Genomic DNA, 21,817 nt, shown 5'->3' on the forward strand with positions numbered 1-21,817 from the left:
TTCATCAAAAGAGGTATTTCCTATACTGTCCTGTCTCCTGGCTGCTGTTTAGCTATAATTTGTGCAAAATCGCTGCGTTTTTACTGCGATTTTGCGCAAATTAGGGCTAAACAGCAGCCAGGAAACAGTTCAGCAAAGTTACTGTGTAGATGGTGAAGGACCTTGACATGTGACTATGATGTCACCGCAGGTCCTGTATGTAGACTGCACTGTGGAGGAGGAAGAAAGAAGATACAGGTGTGTGGGAAGGGGAGGACAATTAGGGGTGCACAGTCTGGGCAGGGGAGGGGGACAGGGGGCTACAGGGTGACGCTTGTCTGGGATGGGGGGGGGGGGGGGGGGCACACAAGAGAGTGTCCAGTGTCTATTTAGGGGTCTGGTCTGGTTGTACATTATTCCATACTTAACCTCTTAAAGGACAACTCCGGCTAAAACAATTTTTTAATATGTTATTACTTATGGAAAGTTAGACAAATTTATAATGTACATTAAAGGGGTTGTCCGGCGAAAAAAAATTATTCACAGAATAACACACATTACAAAGTTATACAACTTTGTAATGTATGTTATGTCTGTGAATGGCCCCCTTCCCCGTGTCCCACCACCCCCACCCGTGTACCCGGAAGTGTGGTGCGCTATACATTACCTGTCGCGTGCCGACCACGGTCTCCGATCGTCAGCAGTGACGTCTTCTTCGGGAGCTTGGCGGATCTTCCCGAGTGCCGGCCGCCCTCTGCAGCGTCATCCGAAGCTCAGCCGCGATTGGCTGAGCATAACTGTGCTCAGCCAATCGCGGCTGAGCAGCTGATGACGTGGCCGCGTCATCAGCCGCGATTGGCTGAGCACAGTTATGCTCAGCCAATCGCGGCTGAGCTTCGGATGACGCTGCAGAGGGCGGCCGGCACTCGGGAAGATCCGCCAAGCTCCCGAAGAAGACGTCACTGCTGACGATCGGAGACCGTGGACGACACGACATGCGGTGAGTATAATGCACCACACTTCCGGGTCTAGCGTGGGTGGGGGGAAACACGGGGAAGGGGGCCATTCACAGACATAACATACATTACAAAGTTGTATAACTTTGTAATGTGTGTTATTCTGTGAATAATTTTTTTTCGCCGGACAACCCCTTTAATTATGGGAAATGAACATATAGGGCTATTTCCCTTAACCCCTTCGTGCTGCAGCTAGTTTGGGCCTTAATGACCAGGCTAATTTTTCAAAATCTGACCTGTCTCACTTTATGCTCTTATAGCTCAGTGATGCTTTAACGTATGCTAGCGATTCTGAGATTGTTTTTTCATGACTTATGGCACTTTATGTTAGTGGCAAAATTTGGTCACTACTTTGTGTGTTTTTTGTGAAAAACATCAAAATATCATGAAAAATTTAAAAAATTTGCATTTTATGAACTTTGAAATTCTCTGCTTCTAAAAAAAGAAAGTCGTAGCACATAAATTAGTTACTAAGTCACATTACCAATATGTCTTCTTTATTCTGCCATAATTTGGTAAACATGTTTTACTTTTTTAGGGTGTTATGGGGCTTAGAAATTTATCAGCAAATTATCACATTTTCGTGAAACTGATTTTTTTAGGGACCAGTTCTTTTTTTAAATGGATTTAGAAGTCTGGTATCCTGAAAACCCCCATAAGTGACCCCATTTTGGAAACTACACACCTTAACCTCTTAAGGACATAGGACGTACCGGTACGTCCTATGTCCTCACTTGCACTTCAAAGCGGGGCCGCTTTAATAAACATGTTAATAAACATGTTTGCTATCGCCGCGTGCGTAATCACCCGAACTATTAATTAATCACATTCCTGATCTCGTACGGTAAACGGCGTCAGCGCAAAAAAATCCCAAAGTGCAAAATTGCGCATTTTTGGTCGCATCAAATCCAGAAAAAATGTAATAAAAAGCGATCAAAAAGACGTATATGCGCAATCAAGGTACCGATAGAAAGATCAAATCATGGCGCAAAAAATGACACCTCGCACAGCCCCATAGACCAAAGGATAAAAGCGCTATAAGCCTGGGAATGGAGCGATTTTAAGGAACGTATATTGGTTAACAACGGTTTGAATTTTTTACAGGCCATCAGATACAATATAAGTTATACATGTTATATATCGTTTTAATCGTAACGACTTGAGGAACATGCATAACAAGTCAGTTTTACCCCAGGGTGAATGGCGTAAAAACACATTTCCCCCAAATAAAAGAAATGCGTTTTTTTTTTCAATTTCACCACACTTCGAATTTTTTTCTGGTTTCGCAGTGTACTTTATGCAAAAATTCAGCCTGTAATTGCAAAGTACAATTAGTGATGCAAAAAATAAGGGGTCATGTGGGTTTCTAGGTGGAAAAATGCAAGTGCTATGACCTTTTAAACACAAGGAGGAAAAACCGAAAACGTAAAAACGAAAATGGGCCATGTCCTTAAAGGGTTAAAGAATTAATCTAGGGGTATAATGAGCATCTTAACCCTACAGGGGCTGGAGGAAAGTATTCACAATTAGGCAGTAAAAAAATGGAAAATTTAAATTTTCCAATAATATATACGTTTAGATTAAAGTTTCTCATTTTCAAAAGGAATATGAGACAAAAAGCACCCCAAAATTTGTAATGCAGGTTCTCTTGAGTACAACGGTACCCCATATGTGGGCGTAAACCACTGTATGGGCACACAGCCGGGCTCAGAAGGAAGGGAGCGCCAATTAGCTTTTCCAATGCAAATTTTGCTGAAGAAGTTTCTGAGCGCCAGGTGCGTTTGCAGTGCCCCTGTAGTGTCAGCAGAGAGAAAACCCCCCATAAGTCACCCCATTTTGGAAAGTGCACCCCTCAAAGAATTCATCTTGGTGTGTGGTGACCATTTTGACCCCACAGGTATTACAGGAAAGTATTCAAAAGAAGACAGTAAAAATGAAAAACTCGAATTCTTCCAATAATATGTTCGTTTAGTTTGAAATTTCTCAATTTCACGAGGAACAAGAGGAAAAAAGTACCCCAAAATTTGTAACGCAGGTTCTCCTGAGTACAATGGTACCCCATATGTGGGCGTAAACCACTGTATGGGCACACAGCAGGGCTCAGAAGGGAAGGAGCGCCAATTAGCTTTTTCAATGCAGATTTTGCTGCAGAAGTTTCCGAGCGACAGGTGCGTTTGCAGTGCCCCTGTAGTGCCAGCGGAGTAAAATCTCGCCATAAGTCACTCCATTTTGGAAAGTGCACCCCTCAAAGTATTCATCTTGGTGTGTGGTGACCATTTTGACCCCACAGGTATTAGAGGAAAGTATTCAAAAGTAGACAGTAAAAATGAAAAACTCAAATTTTTCCAATATTATGTTCTTTTAGTTTGAAATTTCTCAATTTTATGAGGAACAAGAGGAAAAAAGTACCCCAAAATTTGTAACGCAGGTTCTCCTAAGTGAAAAGGTACCTCATATGTGGGCATAAACCACTGCATGGGCACACAGGAGGGCTCAGAAGGAAAGGAGCGCCAATTAGCTTTTTTCAATGCAGATTTTGCTGAAGAAGTTTCCGAGCGCCAGGTGCATTTGCAGAGCCCCTGTAGTGTCCGCAGAGTAAAATCTCCCAATAAGTCACCCCATTTTGGAAAGTGCACCCCTCAAAGAATTTATTTTGGGGTGTGGTGAGCATTTTGACCCCACAGGTATTTGAGGAAAGTATTCAAAAGTAGACAGTAAAAATGAAAAACTCAATTTTTTCCAATAATATGTTCCTTTAGTTTGAAATTTCTCAATTTCACGAGGAACAGGAGAGAAATGTCACCCCAATATATGTAAAGCAGGTTCTCCTGAGTAGAACGGTACCCCATATGTGGGCAGGGCCGGTTTTAGACAAAATGTGGCCCTGGGCAAAGTTGAAGGTGGGGCCCCAAATGCTAAAACATTGTAGCAGCAATTTAAGGTCCCGATACTTTTTTGTCAGCGGTTGGCGCGCTGCTCGAGGTGGGGTGATCTTCTGTGACCTTAAATAAGACCCCTCTGTGCCTCCATAGTACATATAGTCGGTATCCCTCTGTAGGTAATTCTCCTGGTAGTTACCTCCACCACCCAGTATGTAGTATCCACCAATATAGGAGGCATCTCACTGTAGGTTTTACACCTGTTAGCTAGCCCCCTGATAGTTGCCCCCTCAGCAGATAGCAGCTCCCCTGATAGTTACCCCCCCCAGCACATAGCATCTCCCCTGTCCCCCCCCCCCCCCCCAGCACATAGCATCTCCACTGATAGTTGCCCCCTCAGCAGATAGCATCTCCACTGATAGTTAAATGCCCCCCCCCCCCCCCCAGCACATAGCATCTCCTAGGGCTGGGGTGATGTGGGCAAAAAATAAATTCTCGTTTTTTCTTTTCTCGATTTTTTTTATTTATTTTTTGATGGGTGTAGTAGTATAGGCATAGTGGATAAGGGGTGTAGCAATAGTAGAAGCATATAAGATGAGGGGTGTAGTAGTAGATAAGGGGAGTAGCAGTTTTGGGAGTAGTAGTAGTATCAGGAGTGGAGGTAATAATAGCAATGGTAGTAGAGCAGTATTGGGGGTAGTAGTAGAGCAGTATTGGGGGTAGTAGTAGAGCAGTATTAGGGGTAGTAGTAGAGTAGTATTGGGAGTAGTAGTAGTAGAGCAGTATTGGGGGTAGTAGTAGAGCAGTATTGGGGTAGTAGTAGAGCAGTATTAGGAGTAGTATTGGGGGTAGTAGTAGGGCAGTATGGGGGTAGTAGTATAGCAGTATTGGGGGTAGTAGTAGAGCAGTATTGGGGGTAGTAGTAGAGCAGTATTAGGAGTAGTATTGGGGGTAGTAGTAGGGCAGTATGGGGGTAGTAGTAGAGCAGTATTGGGGGTAGTAGTAGAGCAGTATTAGGAGTAGTAGTAGGGCAGTATTGGGAGTAGTAGTAGAGCAGTATTAGGAGTAGTATTGGGGTAGTAGTAGGGCAGTATTTGTGGTAGTAGTAGAGCAGTATTGGGAGTAGTATTGGGGGTAGTAGTAGGGCAGTATTGGGGGTAGTAGAGCAGTATTTGGAGTAGTATTGGGGGTAATAGTAGGGCACTATTGGGGGTAGTAGTAGAGCAGTATTAGGAGTAGTATTGATGGTGGTAGTAGTAGGGCACTATTGGGGGTAGTAGTAGGGCAGTATTAGGAGTAGTATTGAGGGTAGTAGTAGAGCAGTATTAGGAGTAGTATTGGGGGTAATAGTAGGGCACTATTGGGGGTAGTAGTAGGGCAGTATTAGGAGTAGTATTGGGGGTAATAGTAGGGCACTATTGGGGGTAGTAGTAGAGCAGTATTAGGAGTAGTATTGATGGTGGTAGTAGTAGGGCACTATTGGGGGTAGTAGTAGAGCAATATTAGGAGTAGTATTGGGGGTAGTAATAGGGCAGTATTAGGAGTAGTATTGGGGTAGTAGTAAGGCACTATTGGGGGTAGTAGTAGAGCAGTATTAGGAGTAGTATTGATGGTGGTAGTAGTAGGGCACTATTGGGGGTAGTAGTAGGGCAGTATTAGGAGTAGTATTGGGGTAATAGTAGAGCAGTATTAGGAGTAGTATTGGGGGTAGTAGTAGAGCAGAGGAGAGATATGGGGGTACTTTATCATACAGGATACTGTGTGATTCAGCACCCACCTCCATCATGTACTGCTCAGGGCCTGGTGGCCATAGATACAGAGGGAGGAGGGCCCTGAACAGTATATGGTGGAAGGGGGGACTGCATCATACAAGATCCCCTGCCCCCTTCCTGTATACTGTTCGCTAGGCTAGTATATGGGGAGGGGGTTACTGTTTTATAAAGACACCCGAGGCTCCGCCCACCCGTGGCCGTAAGCACCGCCCCCTGGCTGCAAGTCCCGCCCCCAGTCTCCGTGACCATCTCACCCCCCCCCCCTCTATTTCTTTACCTGGGCTTGCCGTTCCTCCTCTTCTGTAGGGCACAGGCAGCTCTGCAGGAGGGGCGCTCCGTCCTCACAGCTCAGCTCCTTCGTTCATTAGTGGAGCAGGGGAGCTGCTTGTGCTGCTCTGCTTCCTGCTCCACTAATGAAGGAAGGAGCTAGGGGGCCCCTGGGGGATGGGGGCCCTGGGCAAGTGCCTACTTTGCCCCCCCCTAACGCCGGCCCTGTATGTGGGCATAAACCACTGTATGGGCACACAGCCGGGCTCAGAAGGGAAGGAGCGCCAATTAGCATTTTCAGTGCAGATTTTTCTGAAGAAGTTTCTGAGCGCCAGGTGCGTTTGCAGAGCCCCTGTAGTGTCAGCAGAATAGATTCCCCCCAAAAGTCACCCCATTTTGGAAAGTGCACCCCTCAAAGAATTCATCTTGGGGTGTGGTGACCATTTTTACCCCACAGGTATTAGAGGAAAGTATTCAAAATTGGCCAGTAAAAATGAAAAACTCGAATTTTTCCAATAATATGTTGGTTTAGTTTGAAATTTCTCAATTTGACGAGGAACAGGAGAGAAAATGTACCCCAAAATCTGTAACGCAGGTTCTCCTGAGTACAACGGTACCGCATATGTGGGCATAAACCACTGTATGGGCACACAGCAGGGCTCAGAAGGGAAGGAGCGCCAATTTGCTGGAGCAAAACCGCAGCTAGTAATAGTTATTAGAATAGCGCAGTTACTAAAATAAAATAAAAAAAATGAGATTACAGGTAATGTGGGGTGGTTACGGGCAACCAGGGGTGGTTATGGGCAACCTGAAGTGGTTACAGGTAATCTGGGGTGGTTACGGACAACATGGGGTGGTCACGGGCAACCTGCTGTGGTTACGGCAACCTGGGGTGGTTACAGGCAACGTGGGGTGGTTACGGGCAACGTGGGGGGGTTATGGGCAACGTGTGGTGGTCACGGGCAACCTGCTGTGTTTACGGCAACGTGGGGTGGTTACAGGCAACGTGGGCTGGTTACAGGCAACGTGGGCTGGTTACGGGCAACCTGCTGTGCTTACAGACAATCTGGGATGGTTACGGGAAACGTGGGGTGGTTACGGTCAACCTGCAGTGCTTACAGACAATCTGGGGTGGTTACGGGCAACGTGGGGTGGTTACGGGCAACCTGCAGTGCTTACAGACAATCTGGGGTGGTTACGGGCAACGTGGGGTGGTTACGGGCAATGTGGGGTGGTTACGGATAAACTGAAGTTTTTATAGGCAATCTGGGGTGGATACCTGTAATCTGGCATGGGCACCGCAATCTGGAGGGGGTCATTGGCAATTTGGGGTGGTCAGAGGCGCCGTGGCGTGGTCAGAGGCGACGTGTGGTGGTCAGAGGCGACGTGTGGTGGTCAGAGGCGATGTGTGGTGGTCAGAGGCGACGTGCGGTGGTCAGAGGCGACGTGCGGTGGTCAGAGGCGACGTGCGGTGGTCAGAGGCATCGTGGCATGGTCAGAGGCATTGTGGCGTGGTCAGAGGCAACGCGCGGTGGTTACGTGCAATCTGGGGGGGTTACATGTAATCTGGCATGATTACGGGGAACCTGGGGGGGTTACAGACAATCTGGGATTGTTACTGATAAACTGAAGTGCTTATAGGTAATCTGGGGTGGGTACATGTAATTTGGGGTGGTTACGGGCAATCGGGAGGGGGTCACTGGCAATTTGCGGTGGTTACGGGCAACGTGCGGTGGTTACGGGCAACGTGCGGTGGTTACGGGCAATGTGCGGTGGTTACGGGCAACGTGCGGTGGTTACGGGTAATCTGGGGAGGGGTTAGGGGTAATTTGGGAGTAAACTGCAATTATTACTATAATAAAAAGTGTGTGTTTTATTTTTTTGTATGTTTGTCACTTTTTGTACTTTACATATTCATTTTCACTGTATTACTATGATTACTGTGATATTTTGTATCACAGTAATCATAGTTCAGTGACAGAGACCAAATTGGTCTCTGTCACTTTAAATTTTCAGAGTTGGCTGGTTGTGAAGCGCATGTGCACTTCATAACCAGCCAGGACGTCGAGGAGGAAGGAGCTCCAGGAGCAGGTGAGTATATGGGGAAGGGGGGGGTGACTGGGGGACGGGGGGTGACAGGGGGGGTGGGGGCCGACTTGGGGGGTGGGGGGACATCACTTTTTATCCCCTGTCACCAATCATTCATGGTGACAGGGGATAAAAAGTGCCAGGAGCACATGGTACAAGCGATCAGCGGTATATAGTATATACCGCTGATCGCTTGTACCGGGACCCAACAGGGGGGTCCCCGATGACTGCCCCATGCTCTCCGCTACCTCCGGTGGTGGAGAGCATGGGGCTTTCATTCATTTTAACTTTTCCATCGCTGTGAACCGACATTAGTCGGTTCACAGCGATGGCGGCGGCCATCTTGGAAATGATGGCCGCCGGGGGAGGGGGGTTAGTGATCGCCCTACTGGGGGGGCTGATCTGAGGTCTGGGGGACACTTATTTCATCTCCCCCCGCCGTAGATTCACGGCGGGGGGAGATGAAAGGCGGCGGCAGCTCCGGTAATCCCCTTTACCGACGGCCGCCGCTATAACGTTAATAGCGGCGATCGTCGGTTAGGGGGGGGGGGGGCCGGGACGGACCCCACACACTGCCCCAACCCCTCAGCTACCTCCGGTAGCCGGGGGGATTGGGTGGGGGCCGTCCCGGCCCTGCAGCCTTATTCTCTGATGGCAGCAGAAAAAGCCGTATCGGCGGTCACTAAGGGGTTAATTTAGTAGATCAGGGAGACTTAAAGGGGTTGTCCGGCGATAAAAAATTATTCACAGAATAACACACATTACAAAGTTATACAACTTTGTAATGTATGTTATGTCTGTGAATGGCCCCCTTCCCCGTGTTTCCCCCCACCCACGCTAGACCCGGAAGTGTGGTGCATTATACTCACCGCATGTCGTGCCGACCACGGTCTCCGATCGTCAGCAGTGACGTCTTCTTCGGGAGCTTGGCGGATCTTCCCGAGTGCCGGCCACCCTCTGCAGCGTCATCCGAAGCTCAGCCGCGATTGGCTGAGCATAACTGTGCTCAGCCAATCGCGGCTTCGCGGCTGATGACGCGGCCACGTCATCAGCTGCTCAGCCGCGATTGGCTGAGCACAGTTATGCTCAGCCAATCGCGGCTGAGCTTCGGATGACGCTGCAGAGGGCGGCCGGCACTCGGGAAGATCCGCTGGCCTCCCGAAGAAGACGTCACTGCTGACGATCGGAGACCGTGGTCGGCACGCGACAGGTAATGTATAGCGCACCACACTTCCGGGTACACGGGCGGGGGTGGTGGGACACGGGGAAGGGGGCCATTCACAGACATAACATACATTACAAAGTTGTATAACTTTGTAATGTGTGTTATTCTGTGAATAATTTTTTATCGCCGGACAACCCCTTTAAGATTCTCCAAAAAAAAGTGAGGTCACGAATCCGGGGTGTAATTACAATGGAGTGTCCAGCAGGGGCGCACTATATGTAGAAGTCAATGAGTACCATATACAGTGTTTTTGATTGAATACATTTATGGAATACTTTGGGGAGCAAGTGTCCTTGCTCCCCAAAGTATTCCATAAACAGTGTCGGACTGGAGTGCCTTGGGCCCACCAGGGGAAATCATTCTTGGGGCCCACCCTTCTGCCACCATATTTATCTATGGTAACATTAATAAGGGTACATAACACGGTGTGATATGGGGCAGCGTAGGGCTGCAAATGATTGCTAATCAGCAGGGCAGGTGATGTGCAGCCGACAGCAATGATCTAAGGGCCCTTTTACACAGAAAGATTATCTGACAGATTATCTGCCAAAGATTTGAAGCCAAAACCAGGAACAGACTATAAACAGAGATCAGGTCATACAGGAAAGCCTGAGATTTCTCCTCTTTTCAAATCCAGTCCTGGCCTTGGCTTCAAATCTTTGGCTGATAATCTGTCAGATAATCTTTCTGTGTAAAAGGGCCCTTAGCCGCACAAAAGATCAAATTAGCCGACTATGGGGCATTTGCTTTCATGTCAGCAGATCTCTGGCACTTTTACATGGGCCGATCATCGGCTGAATAGACTTCCTAGGAGCGCTTGTTACCTATTATTGGCCAGTGACCACAACCATTACTACCATATTGTTACTGACCAAATCCAGTATACTAAGACCAATGAACACCGCACCAGATTACAAGTAACAAATAATACCACCACATACTGACTAACACCACCACATACTGACTAACACCGCCACATACTGACTAACACCGCCGCTGGTACTGAATAAAATCCTCTGAACAAAGATCAATATCCCCTCATACAGTCATATAGAGGTAGCCCCAGCTCTACACAGGCTCTATACACCATATACATTACAGTGCACATAGATTTAGCGACTCACAGGGGACGTCTTCTCTGATCAGAGTTCTTCCCTTTTCATCTTCTTCTCCATCTGCCCTGGGCCGTTATGAGAACTTCTCCGAGCCACGAATCCACAGAATCTGCCAGAGAAATATATTAGGCTCCTCATCCTCATCTCTCTACAAACTGCACATCTGTATTGGCCCCTTTACACCTTCTCTCAGTGGTTAGCCCTGACTATTTGTAGCGTGTGTGTGTATATATATATATATATATATATATATATATATTATGTGTAGACACCTTGTAGATGGCCCCTTGTTCAGTCCTCCATATAGATGGCCCTGTGTGCCTCTACTATAGTAGAAATCCCCCTCTGTGTAATCCCCTTACAGTAGATGACAACCTCTGTGCATTCCCTATATCAGGGGTAGGGAACCTCGGCTCTCCACCTGTTGCAAAACGGCAACTACCATCATGCCTGGACAGCCACAGCTAAAGCTGTAGTTGTGCAACAGCTGGAGAGCCAAGGTTCCCTATTCCTGCCCTATAGTATATGGCCCCCTCTGTGTAGTCCCCTTATAGATGACCCCTCTGTGTAGTCCACTAAAGTAGATGCCCCCCTCTGTGCATGCCCTATTGTATACACACCGCTCCCAGTATAGTTACCCTTATAGATGCCCCCCATTGTTGTCCCCCTCTGTGTAATGCCCTTTATAGAGGCCTCCTCAGTGTTGTCCTCCTTATAAATTGCCCCCATCCAGTGTCCCTTATAGATGGCTCCCTGTGCTGTCCCCCTTATAACTGGCCCGTGTTATCCATCCCCCATATAGATAGCCCCCTTATGTTGGCCATCCCTACCCACCATATAGCCCCTTATGTTGTCTATTCCCCCATATAGCCCCCTTATGTTGTCCTTGCCCCATATATAGCCCCCTTATGTTTTCTTTCCCCTGTATATAGCCCCTTATGTTGTCCTCCCCCTGTATATAGCCCCTTATGTTGTCCTTCCCGGTATACAGCCCCTTATATTGTCCTCCCCCTGTATATAGCCCCCCTATGTTGTCCTCCCCCTGTATACAGCCCCCTTATGTTGTCCTTCCCCTGTATATAGCCCCCCTTATGTTGTTCTCCCCTTTATATAGCCCCCCTTATGTTGTCCTCCCCCTGTATATAGCCCCCCTTATGTTGTCCTCCCCCTGTATATAGCCCCCTTATGTTTTCCTTCCCCTGTATATAGCCCCCCTTATGTTGTCCTCCCCCTGTATATAGCCCCCCTTATGTTGTCCTCCCCCTGTATATAGCCCCCCTATGTTGTCCTCCCCCTGTATACAGCCCCCCTTATATTGTCCTCCCCCTGTATTTAGCCCCTTATGTTGTCCTCCCCCTGTATATAGCCCCCCTATGTTGTCCTCCCCCTGTATATAGCCCCCCTTTGTTGTCCTCCCCCTGTATATAGCCCCCCTTATGTTGTCCTCCCCCTGTATATAGCCCCCCTTATGTTGTCCTCCCCCTGTATACAGCCCCCCTATGTTGTCCTCCCCTGTATATAGCCCCCCTTATGTTGTCCTCCCCCTGTATATAGCCCCTTATGTTGTCCTCCCCCTGTATATACCCCCCTTATATTGTCCTCCCCCTGTATATAGCCCCCCTTATATTGTCCTCCCCCTGTATAAAGCCCCTTATGTTGTCCTCCCCCTGTATATAGCCCCCCTATGTTGTCCTCCCCCTGTATATAGCCCCCCTTATATTGTCCTCCCCCTGTATATAGCCCCCCTTATATTGTCCTCCCCCTGTATATAGCCCCCCTATGTTGTCCTTCCCTTGTATATAGCCCCCCTTATGTTGTCCTCCCCCTGTATATAGCCCCCCTATGTTGTCCTCCCCCTGTATATAGCCCCCCTTATATTGTCCTCCCCCTGTATATAGCCCCCCTTATGTTGTCCTTCCCTTGTATATAGCCCCCCTTATGTTGTCCTCCCCCTGTATATAGCCCCCCTATGTTGTCCTCCCCCTGTATATAGCCCCCCTTATATTGTCCTCCCCCTGTATATAACCCCCCTTATGCTGTCCTCCCCCTGTATATAGCCCCCCTTATATTGTCCTCCCCCTGTATATAGCCCCCTTATATTGTCCTCCCCCCTGTATATAGCCCCCCTTATATTGTCCTCCCCCTGTATATAGCCCCCTTATGTTGTCCTCCCCCTGTATATAGCCCCCCTTATATTGTCCTCCCCCTGTATATAGCCCCCCTTATGTTGTCCACCCCCTGTATATAGCCCCCCTTATGTTGTCCTCCCCCTGTATATAGGCCCCCCTTATGTTGTCCTCCCCCTGTATATAGCCCCCCTATGTTGTCCTCCCCCTGTATATAGCCCCCCTTATATTGTCCTCCCCCTGTATATAGCCCCCCTATGTTGTCCTCCCCCTGTATATAGCCCCCCTATGTTGTCCTCCCCCTGTATATAGCCCCCCTTATGTTATCCTCCCCCTGTATATAGCCCCCCTTATGTTGTCCTCCCCCTGTATATAGCCCCCCTATGTTGTCCTCCCCCTGTATATAGCCCCCCTTATATTGTCCTCCCCCTGTATATAGCCCCCCTATGTTGTCCTCCCCCTGTATATAGCCCCCCTATGTTGTCCTCCCCCTGTATATAGCCCCTCTTATGTTGTCCTCCCCCTGTATATAGCCCCCCTTATGTTGTCCTCCCCCTGTATATAGCCCCCCTTATGTTGTCCTCTCCCTGTATATAGCCCCCCTATGTTGTCCTCCCCCTGTATATAGCCCCCCTTATGTTGTCCTCGCCCTGTATATAGCCCCCTCTGATAAAAAAACAAACAAAAACAAAACACAAGACAACTCACCTAACCACACGCTCCCCCGTCGGTCGCCGGCCTCCTCTTCTCTCTTCTCCTGACAGATCAGCAGCTCCGATGTGAAGTCCCGCCAGCGCCATCACTGAGCTGAGTGTGCGCCGCGGTGGCTGGGACTTCCGGTATGCGCTCCATGACCCGAAAGTCCTAGCCACCGCGGCGCACACTGAGGTCAGTGATGGCGCTGGCGGGACTTCGCAACAGAGCTTGCGATACTCTTGTGATCGTAAGCAAATCTCTGCTTGCGGTCACAAGAGTGATTGACAGGGCGGGAAGCCTATGGCCTCCCGCCCCTGTCAATCAGCACACTGCTTACATTTAACTGGAAGCGATCGTTGCGATCGCTTCCAGTTAAAAAGGGAGGTGCGGCCCCCGGCCCCCCTAGGAGCAGGGGGCCCACTCCAGCTCGGGGCCCACCGGGGATTTTCCCGGCCCCCCGGTGGCCCAGTCCGAGCCTGTCCATAAATGTAATCAATCAGTACATCACATTAAGCCCACCGAACCGCTGCCGCCGCCACTCTAGACTGCACTCAACTACTACTCTCATTACCTGCTCATAGCATAAGCAGGTGATGGGAGAGTAGTAGCTGGGTTACATGGCTGAGATCGCAGCTGCTGATGCAGATGCCGCGCAGGGGGATCACATGTGCCGGCCGGGGACACCAGAAATCACCGGGAGCCGACACGTATGATCGGAGAGCGGCAGCCGGGCGGGGAGTCAGCCATCACATAGTGTACAGTTTGGCCGGATCCCGGAAGAAGCAGGAGGGGGGGAGCAGAGGGGGATGATAGCTGCTGCACAGTGATGAGAGGCTCCCCCTGCGTAGCATCAGCGTCGGCGATCTGAGCCATATAACCCAGCTACTACTCTCCCATCACCTGCTCATGCTATGAGCAGGTGATGAGAGTAGAGATTGAGTGTAGTCCAGAGCGGCGGCAGCGGGCAGCGGCAGTTCGGTGGGCTTACTGTGATGTACTGATTGATTACATTTATGGAATACTTTGGGGAGCAAGGACACTTGCAGGAGGGAGCGGAGACAACGGCACCTCCTCAGGTACAGACAGGAGGGAGCGGAGACAACGGCGCCTCCTCAGGTACAGACAGCAGGGAGAGGAGGCAACTGCACCTCCTCAGGTACAGACAGCAGGAAGCAGAGACAACGGCACCTCCTCAGGTACAGACAGGAGGGAGCGGAGACAACGGCACCTCCTCAGGTACAGACAGCAGGAAGCGGAGACAACGGCGCCTCCTCAGGTACAGACAGCAGGGAGCGGAGGCAACGGCACCTCCTCAGGTACAGACAGGAGGGAGCGGAGACAACGGCACCTCCTCAGGTACAGACAGGAGGGAGCGGAGACAACGACACCTCCTCAGGTACAGACAGCAGGGAGCGGAGGCAACGGCACCTCCTCAGGTACAGACAGGAGGGAGCGGAGACAACGGCACCTCCTCAGGTACAGACAGGAGGGAGTGGAGACAACGGCACCTCCTCAGGTACAGACAGCAGGGAGCGGAGGCAACGGCACCTCCTCAGGTACAGACAGCAGGGAGCGGAGACAACGGCGCCTCCTCTTGTCTCCAGATTGGCTGTGATTTCAAACTCAGTTCCGTTGAAGTAAATGGAGCTTAATTGCAAACCACATCTGAACTGGAGACAAGAGAGGGGGAAAAGTGGCCGTGTTTTTGTAGCGCTGAATAATCCCTTTAAAGTTTGTCCAGGTAAAGTGTGTCTGTTACTGCTCTGCTAATAGTTCTAGTACAGTGAGTGGGGATAGCGGTCACTGTGCAGAGGCTGCCGCACACAGAGATCGCGTCGTGCAGCCTCCCCCCGGGTACTGTATATAAGAATATACAGCACACGAGGAAATCGGGACCCAGCTCTGTATAGCCCTGAGCGGAAGGAATTGATCAGAGCAGAGGATCAGGCTTATATAGCCCTTGGAGGCAGCAAAGAAGCTCATGTCGCCCCTTACTGCTGCCAGTCAATACAAGTGAATATGTAAATTAAAAAACAAATATCCATTTCTAATATAACTTTATTAAAGGAATGTATTAGCAATTTTTTTTTTCTCATACTGATGAAAATTTTTGACAGTTTTACGAACTGACAGGTACACCTAATGCTGCGTTTACATGGAACGATTATTCTAATTTTCGCAATAATCGCATTTGAGTGATAATCGTTCTGTGTAATCACAGCAAACGATCAAGCACCGAGAGAAAAATTGTTCAATTTGATCTTTCAACATGTTCTCAAATCGTCGTTTGTTAGAAATTCGCAGATCGCTTCCTGTAAACAGTCTTTCAAAGATTCACCCTATGGTTAAATTCACACGGGCATATCCGCAGCGGATTTAACACTGCAAATTACCTCCCCTGTGAATTTCAATGTGATTGTCATCCCGCTACTAGTATGTAAATCCCTGTACACTGTACACTGATTGGCTGCAGGAGACCTCCAGGAGCCGGAAGCCTCAGATGCAGCTGGATCGCGCTGCCAGTAATGTATCATCCCGGGCGGCAGGGGTTAATGGGGCCGGGATCTACATACTGGCAGTGGGATGACAATCCCGCTGCGAGTATGTAATCACATTGAAATTCACAGCGTTAAATCCGCTGCGGATATGCCCGTGTGAATTTACCCTAAGTGAAAAATGGGCTTAAGCGATCTTAAAAACGATTGCAATAACGATTTTTCTTACAAATTTTCTAGCGATTTTTCTAATGATTTATTCGTCTAAACGCTGATTGTTATAAAAACCAAATCTTTGCTTCAAAATCGAAATGGACTAGTAAGCCGTGCCTGTCAGACCATGAAGCCAGAACACCCTTTTTATGCTCAGTCGTCAGAGTCACCCTATACCATTTCGGCGTCTAAGACAACTGTTTCTCCTGGGGAAAGAATTGAATGTAAGAAACAAAGTGTTAAATACTATTACGGATATCATGTAATTCAATGGCTGGAGGTGGAGGACGGTCTACAATTCACAGTCCGATTGTGAGATGCCGACTCTCCATCAGATTCTATATCTAACACCAGAGCTGTGTTCACACTGTGTATTTTGAGACTCAAATATATTTTTGTATTTAGGTACAAAATTAGCCTCAAAATTTCAACATTTTTTTATTGCTTTTTGAGTGTTTTTTGTCTTTTTTTGTCTTTTGTTTTCATTTTCATTTTTCCTTGTGTTTTCTGGGTGTATTCACCCAAATCAAGTCTTTCACATATTTTAACGCTGTTTGTGCCAAAATGTGCATAAAATACCCATTTTTGGCAGATTGCACAAATCACCCGGTTATCTATCCCAAAATAATACAAAAAACCCCCCTACTGATTATGGCAAAGAATTATAGAGGCTAGAAAAGGGCAATTTTAGGCCACAACCACACAACGTCTTTTTTTGGCTGTTCGACAGACTAGGGAGGAGCTGCAGGAGCGTTCACCCCACCCTGCACCGGGATGGGGTGAGCGCTTCTGTATGGGACCGGGCGGGATGGAACATTGCAAGCACAGGAAGGGAGGGAAAGACACTTATTCATCTACGTCTCTTCTAATTCTATACTTCTACATGCGCCCCCTGCTGGTGCACACGTGAGACATGGCGTCACATTTTTTTTGAGGAAGTGAGCCTGTACTAAATTTGGGAATCATTGAGTGAGAAGTCACAGAATAACAGTATACAGAATAATATGCAGTATATAATATTATTAAAAGAAATATTCCACAAATGTAGACATCATGGTAGATCATGCTTGTGGTTCTATGCAAAGAGCCTGTACGTTCTCCAAATGCTGCCATTTGGTGCTCTATGGAAGTAGGTCTGTAGTACGGTCATACATATTACGGTTGTGTTCATGGCGCTTTATGCTGTAAGAAATATTCCATCTGTTACTGACCCCCAAACATTGGGTTCTTTTCCATTTCAGTGACTATAACATCCACATCTGGTGAAGAAACATTTAGGGGATTCTTCCTTCAAGCTCGATCAGTGGAAACAGACGGGTACAGTGGAACATTTAGCCTCTCCAATCCCGCCAACAGTCAGCTATTACAGTGCGGCTCACAACCCGTAAGTCAATCATTAGTTATACATGCTAGATTACTGTGCATTTATTATAAAGTCTGGCAAAAACTTTTATTAAAGTATTGTTTCGCCGCTCAAAAGATATACATATCCCCAATATACACTTATTATGGGAAATGCTTATAAAGTGCTTTTCCCCTGCACTTACTACTGCATCAAGGCTTCACTTCCTGGATAACATGGGGATGTCACTTCCTGGATAACATGGTGATGTCACTTCCTGGATAAAATGGTGATGTCACTTCCTGGATAACATGGTGATGTCACTTCCTGGATAACATGGGGATGTCACTTCCTGGATAACATGGGGATGTCACTTCCTGGATAACATGGTGATGTCACTTCCTGGATAACATGGTGATGTCACTTCCTGGATAACATGGTGATGTCTCTTCCTGGATAACATGGTGATGTCTCTTCCTGGATAACATGGTGATGTCTCTTCCTGGATAACATGGTAATGTCTCTTCCTGGATAACATGGTGATGTCTCTTCCTGGATAACATGGTAATGTCTCTTCCTGGATAACATGGTAATGTCACTTCCTGGATAACATGATGATGTCACTTCCTGGATGACACTGGTGATGTCACTTCCTGGATAAAATGGTGATGTCACTTCCTGGATAACATGGTGATGTCACTTCCTGGATAACATGGTGATGTCACTTCCTGGATAACATGGTGATGTCACGCCCTGACTCCCAGAGCTGTGCGGGCTGTGGATGCTGGAGAGGATGATGGCAGAGGGATGCTCAGTGTCCCTCCAGTGCCCTGTGTCCCTCAGTGTCCCCCTGCCATCATCCTCTCCAGCAGCCACAGCCCGCACAGCTCTGGGAGTCGGGTCGTGATATCACCATGTTATCCAGGAAGTGACATCACCATGTTATCCAGGAAGTAACATCACCATTTTATCCAGGAAGTGACATCACCATGTTATCCAGGAAGTAACATCACCATTTTATCCAGGAAGTGACATCACCATGTTATCCAGGAAGTGACATCACCATGTTATCCAGGAAGTGAAGCCTTGATTCAGTAAGTGATGCCTTGATACAGTAGTAAGTGAAGGGAAAAAAACACTTTATGTGCATTTCCCGTAATAAGTGTATATGGGTGATTAATATAAGTTTTGGGGGGCAATACAATACTTTAATAAAAATTTTTGCTGGACTTCTCCTTTAAAGAGGTTTTTATCCTAAGGGTAATCCATCAGTATTAGATCATAATGGATCCAACTTTCACCAATCGGTTGAGTAAAGAGGCCACATGACACTGAGGCGAGTATCATGCCCCCTTTCGCCTAATATTGCTGCTCATTCCTATTCATGTGAATGGGACTGATCTGCAGAATCTGCATCCACAGATGGAGATGTAGTGTCCACCCTTCATTCAGTGGATCCTGGGAGTTGGATATCCATTGATCTGATATTAACAACCTGTTTAATAGCATTGAAACAGATGCCTTGTAAATAGGTGTTTGTCCTATATGATACAGTTTAAATAGTAAGGTGAAAAAGGTGGTGTATAATGAATCCCTGTGATTTGCCTTAATGGGGTTGTTCACCAAAAAAAAAAAAAAAAAAAAAAGTAATTTACTTCTATTATAAAATCTCCAGTCTTCCAATGCTTATCAGCTGCTGTATGTCCTGCAGGGAGTGGTGTATTCTTTCCATTCTGGAGAGCAGAGGTTTTTTGTGGGGATTTACTACTGCTCTGGACAGTTCCTGACATGGACAGAGGTGGCAGCAGAGAGCGCTGTGTCAGACTGGAAGGAATACACCACTTCCTGCAGGACATAAAGCAGCTGATAAGTATTGGACAACTGAGATTTTTTTTAAGTAGAAATAAATTACAAATATCTGGCACTTTCTGGCACCAGTAATGTGTTTTCTCTATGCAGTGGCGTCGCTAGGCAGGTTTATTCGGGGCTCATGCCCAGAATAAAATGCCTGCTTGCCCCGGTTTTGCAAGCCAGATGCGGCTCTTTTGTTGGCCGCATCTAGCTTGCAGATCGCCGCTGCTGCCCGTCCGCCTCACCTACTAACATAGCACCCGGACGCGCTCCTCCATGCCGTGGCGCACACATCCAATCAACGCGTGTGCCACGGCCCGCCGCAGCAGTACCACGCACCCCTCTGCGCTGATGGGTTTGGAGGTGCACGTCTGGGTGCTATGTTAGTAGGTGAGGCGGACGGGCAGACAATTTGCAAACAATCGCTGCTTTTTTTACCTCGATTTTGCACAAATCAGGGCATCATGTGGGTGGAGGGGGTTAGGTGGGATGGTGTGTGTGTGTGTGGGTGGAGGGGGGCTGGCGGGGTGGTGTGTGTGAGGTCAGGTGGGGTAGTGTGTGTGTGGAGGGGGTCAGGTGGGGTAGTGTGTAGGTGAAGGGGGTCCGGTGGGGTAATGTGTGTGGGTGGAGGGGGTCAGGTGGGGTGGTGTGTGTGTGTGTGTGTGTGAGGTCAGGTTGGGTAGTGTGTGTGTGGGTGGAGGGGGTCAGGTGGGGTAGTGTGGAGAAGGGGGTCAGGTGGGGTAGTGTGTAGGTGAAGGGGGTCAGGTGGGGTAGTGTGTGTGTGGGTGGAGGGGGTCAGGTGGGATGGTGTGTGTGTGTGTGAAGTCAGGTGGGGTAGTATGTGTGTGGGTGGAGGGGGTCAGGTGGGGTAGTGTGGGGGAGGGGGTCAGGTGGGGTAGTGTGGGGGAGGGGGTCAAGTGGGGTAGTGTGTGGGTGAAGGGGGTCAGGTGGGGTAGTGTGTGTAGGTGGAGGGGGTCAGGTGGGGTGGTGTGTGTGTGTGTGTGAGGTCAGGTTGGGTAGTGTGTGTGTGGGTGGAGGGGGTCAGGTGGGGTAGTGTGGGGGAGGGGGTCAGGTGGGGTAGTGTGTAGGTGAAGGGGGTCAGGTGGGGTAGTGTGTGTGTGTGGGTGGAGGGGGTCAGGTGGGATGGTGTGTGTGTGTGTGTGTGAGGTCAGGTGGGGTAGTGTGTGTGTGTGGAGGGGGTCAGGTGAGGTAGTGTGGGGGAGGGGGTCAGGTGGGGTAGTGTGGGGGAGGGGGTCAGGTGGGGTAGTGTGTGGGTGAAGGGGGTCAGGTGGGGTAGTGTGTGTGGGTGGAGGGGGTCAGGTGGGGTGGTGTGTGTGTGTGTGTGAGGTCAGGTTGGGTAGTGTGTGTGTGGGTGGAGGGGGTCAGGTGGGGTAGTGTGGGGGAGGGGGTCAGGTGGGGTAGTGTGTAGGTGAAGGGGGTCAGGTGGGGTAGTGTGTGTGTGGGTGGAGGGGGTCAGGTGGGATGGTGTGTGTGTGTGTGAGGTCAGGTGGGGTAGTGTGTGTGTGGGTGGAGGGGGTCAGGTGGGGTAGTGTGGGGGAGGGGGTCAGGTGGGGTAGTGTGGGGGAGGGGGTCAGGTGGGGTAGTGTGGGGGAGGGGGTCAGGTGGGGTAGTGTGTGGGTGAAGGGGTCAGGTGGGGTAGTGTGTGGGTGGAGGGGGTCAGGTGGGGTAGTGTGTGTGTGTGGAGGGTCAGGTAGGGTAGTGTGTGTAGGGTAGTGTGTGCTTCATGCTGTCTTCTCCCCACCCCCCCAGCTTTGATTGGTAGTTGTTGACCATTGCATCTATATTATGGAGATTTATAATGGGTTAATATTTTCTTTTAGAAAGTTATAATGCAGGAACATTCGGACCTTCTGAAGCACCACTGAACACAACTAGTTTCACCATAAAACCCTATGATGATCAAAGTTTGGAGTATGCAGAACTGCAGTGTGCTGTAATACACTCAACTTGTAGCCTCTTAAAGGGGTTATCCAGTGCTAGGAAAACATGGCCACTTTTGCACCACTCTTCAGATTGGTCTCCAGACTGGGTGGGGTTTGAAACTCAGTTCAATTGAAGTAAATGGAGCCTAATTGCAAACCGCACCTGAACTGGAGACAAGAGTGGGGCAAAAGTGGCCATGTTTTTGTAGCACTGGATAACCATTTTAAGGCCCCATTCACATCTATGACTTTCCATTGTCATAGGAGCAGGGAAATGGAAACAATGGTGGTGCTGCATCAAAATATTGCAGCATGAAGTATAGTGTCTCGGTGGTTAGCATTGTTTTCTTGCATCACTGGGGTCCTGGGTTCAAAATCCACCAAGGACACATCTGCAAAGAGTTTGGATGTTCTTTCCGGGTTTAAGTGGGCTTTCCTCTGGGTACATTAGATTGTGAGTCCCAAAGAGGATTTGATGGATGACGAGCCATGTACAGCAATGTGGAATAAGTTGGTGCTATATAAATAAAGGGATTGTTATTGAGGCTCCTAATGGACCCCATTTCCTTTATGTGGATGGAATTATGTGACCTATAGATGATAGTCTCTATATAAAATAGATTTATTTTCTTCTATTTAGAACACTGCTGTCAGTCATACAAATAGAAACCTAAAAACCAGCATCACTGGACGGCTCCAGAAGAAGCCATATCTATGCAATTTGTGTAAGTGCCGGGAATCTGGCACAGTGCCGGGATTATGTGAGATTTCCTTTTACAGTCATAGTTCTGAATTAACCACAAGCGTAAG

The 21,817-nt window shown here is 48.5% G+C and overlaps 1 long non-coding RNA gene across 1 annotated transcript; it reads left to right on the forward strand.

Moving 5' to 3' along the window:
- Window positions 1-198: 198 nt before the first annotated feature.
- LOC138789045 (uncharacterized) lies at window positions 199-21,697 on the forward strand. Its single transcript, XR_011362693.1, has 3 exons — window positions 199-237; window positions 17,113-17,255; window positions 21,648-21,697. It is a non-coding gene; the product is annotated as an uncharacterized lncRNA (long non-coding RNA).
- The last annotated feature ends 120 nt before the right edge of the window (window positions 21,698-21,817 follow it).

Source organism: Dendropsophus ebraccatus, chromosome 4 (genome assembly GCF_027789765.1).
Source record: "Dendropsophus ebraccatus isolate aDenEbr1 chromosome 4, aDenEbr1.pat, whole genome shotgun sequence".
Lineage (NCBI taxonomy): Eukaryota > Metazoa > Chordata > Amphibia > Anura > Hylidae > Dendropsophus > Dendropsophus ebraccatus.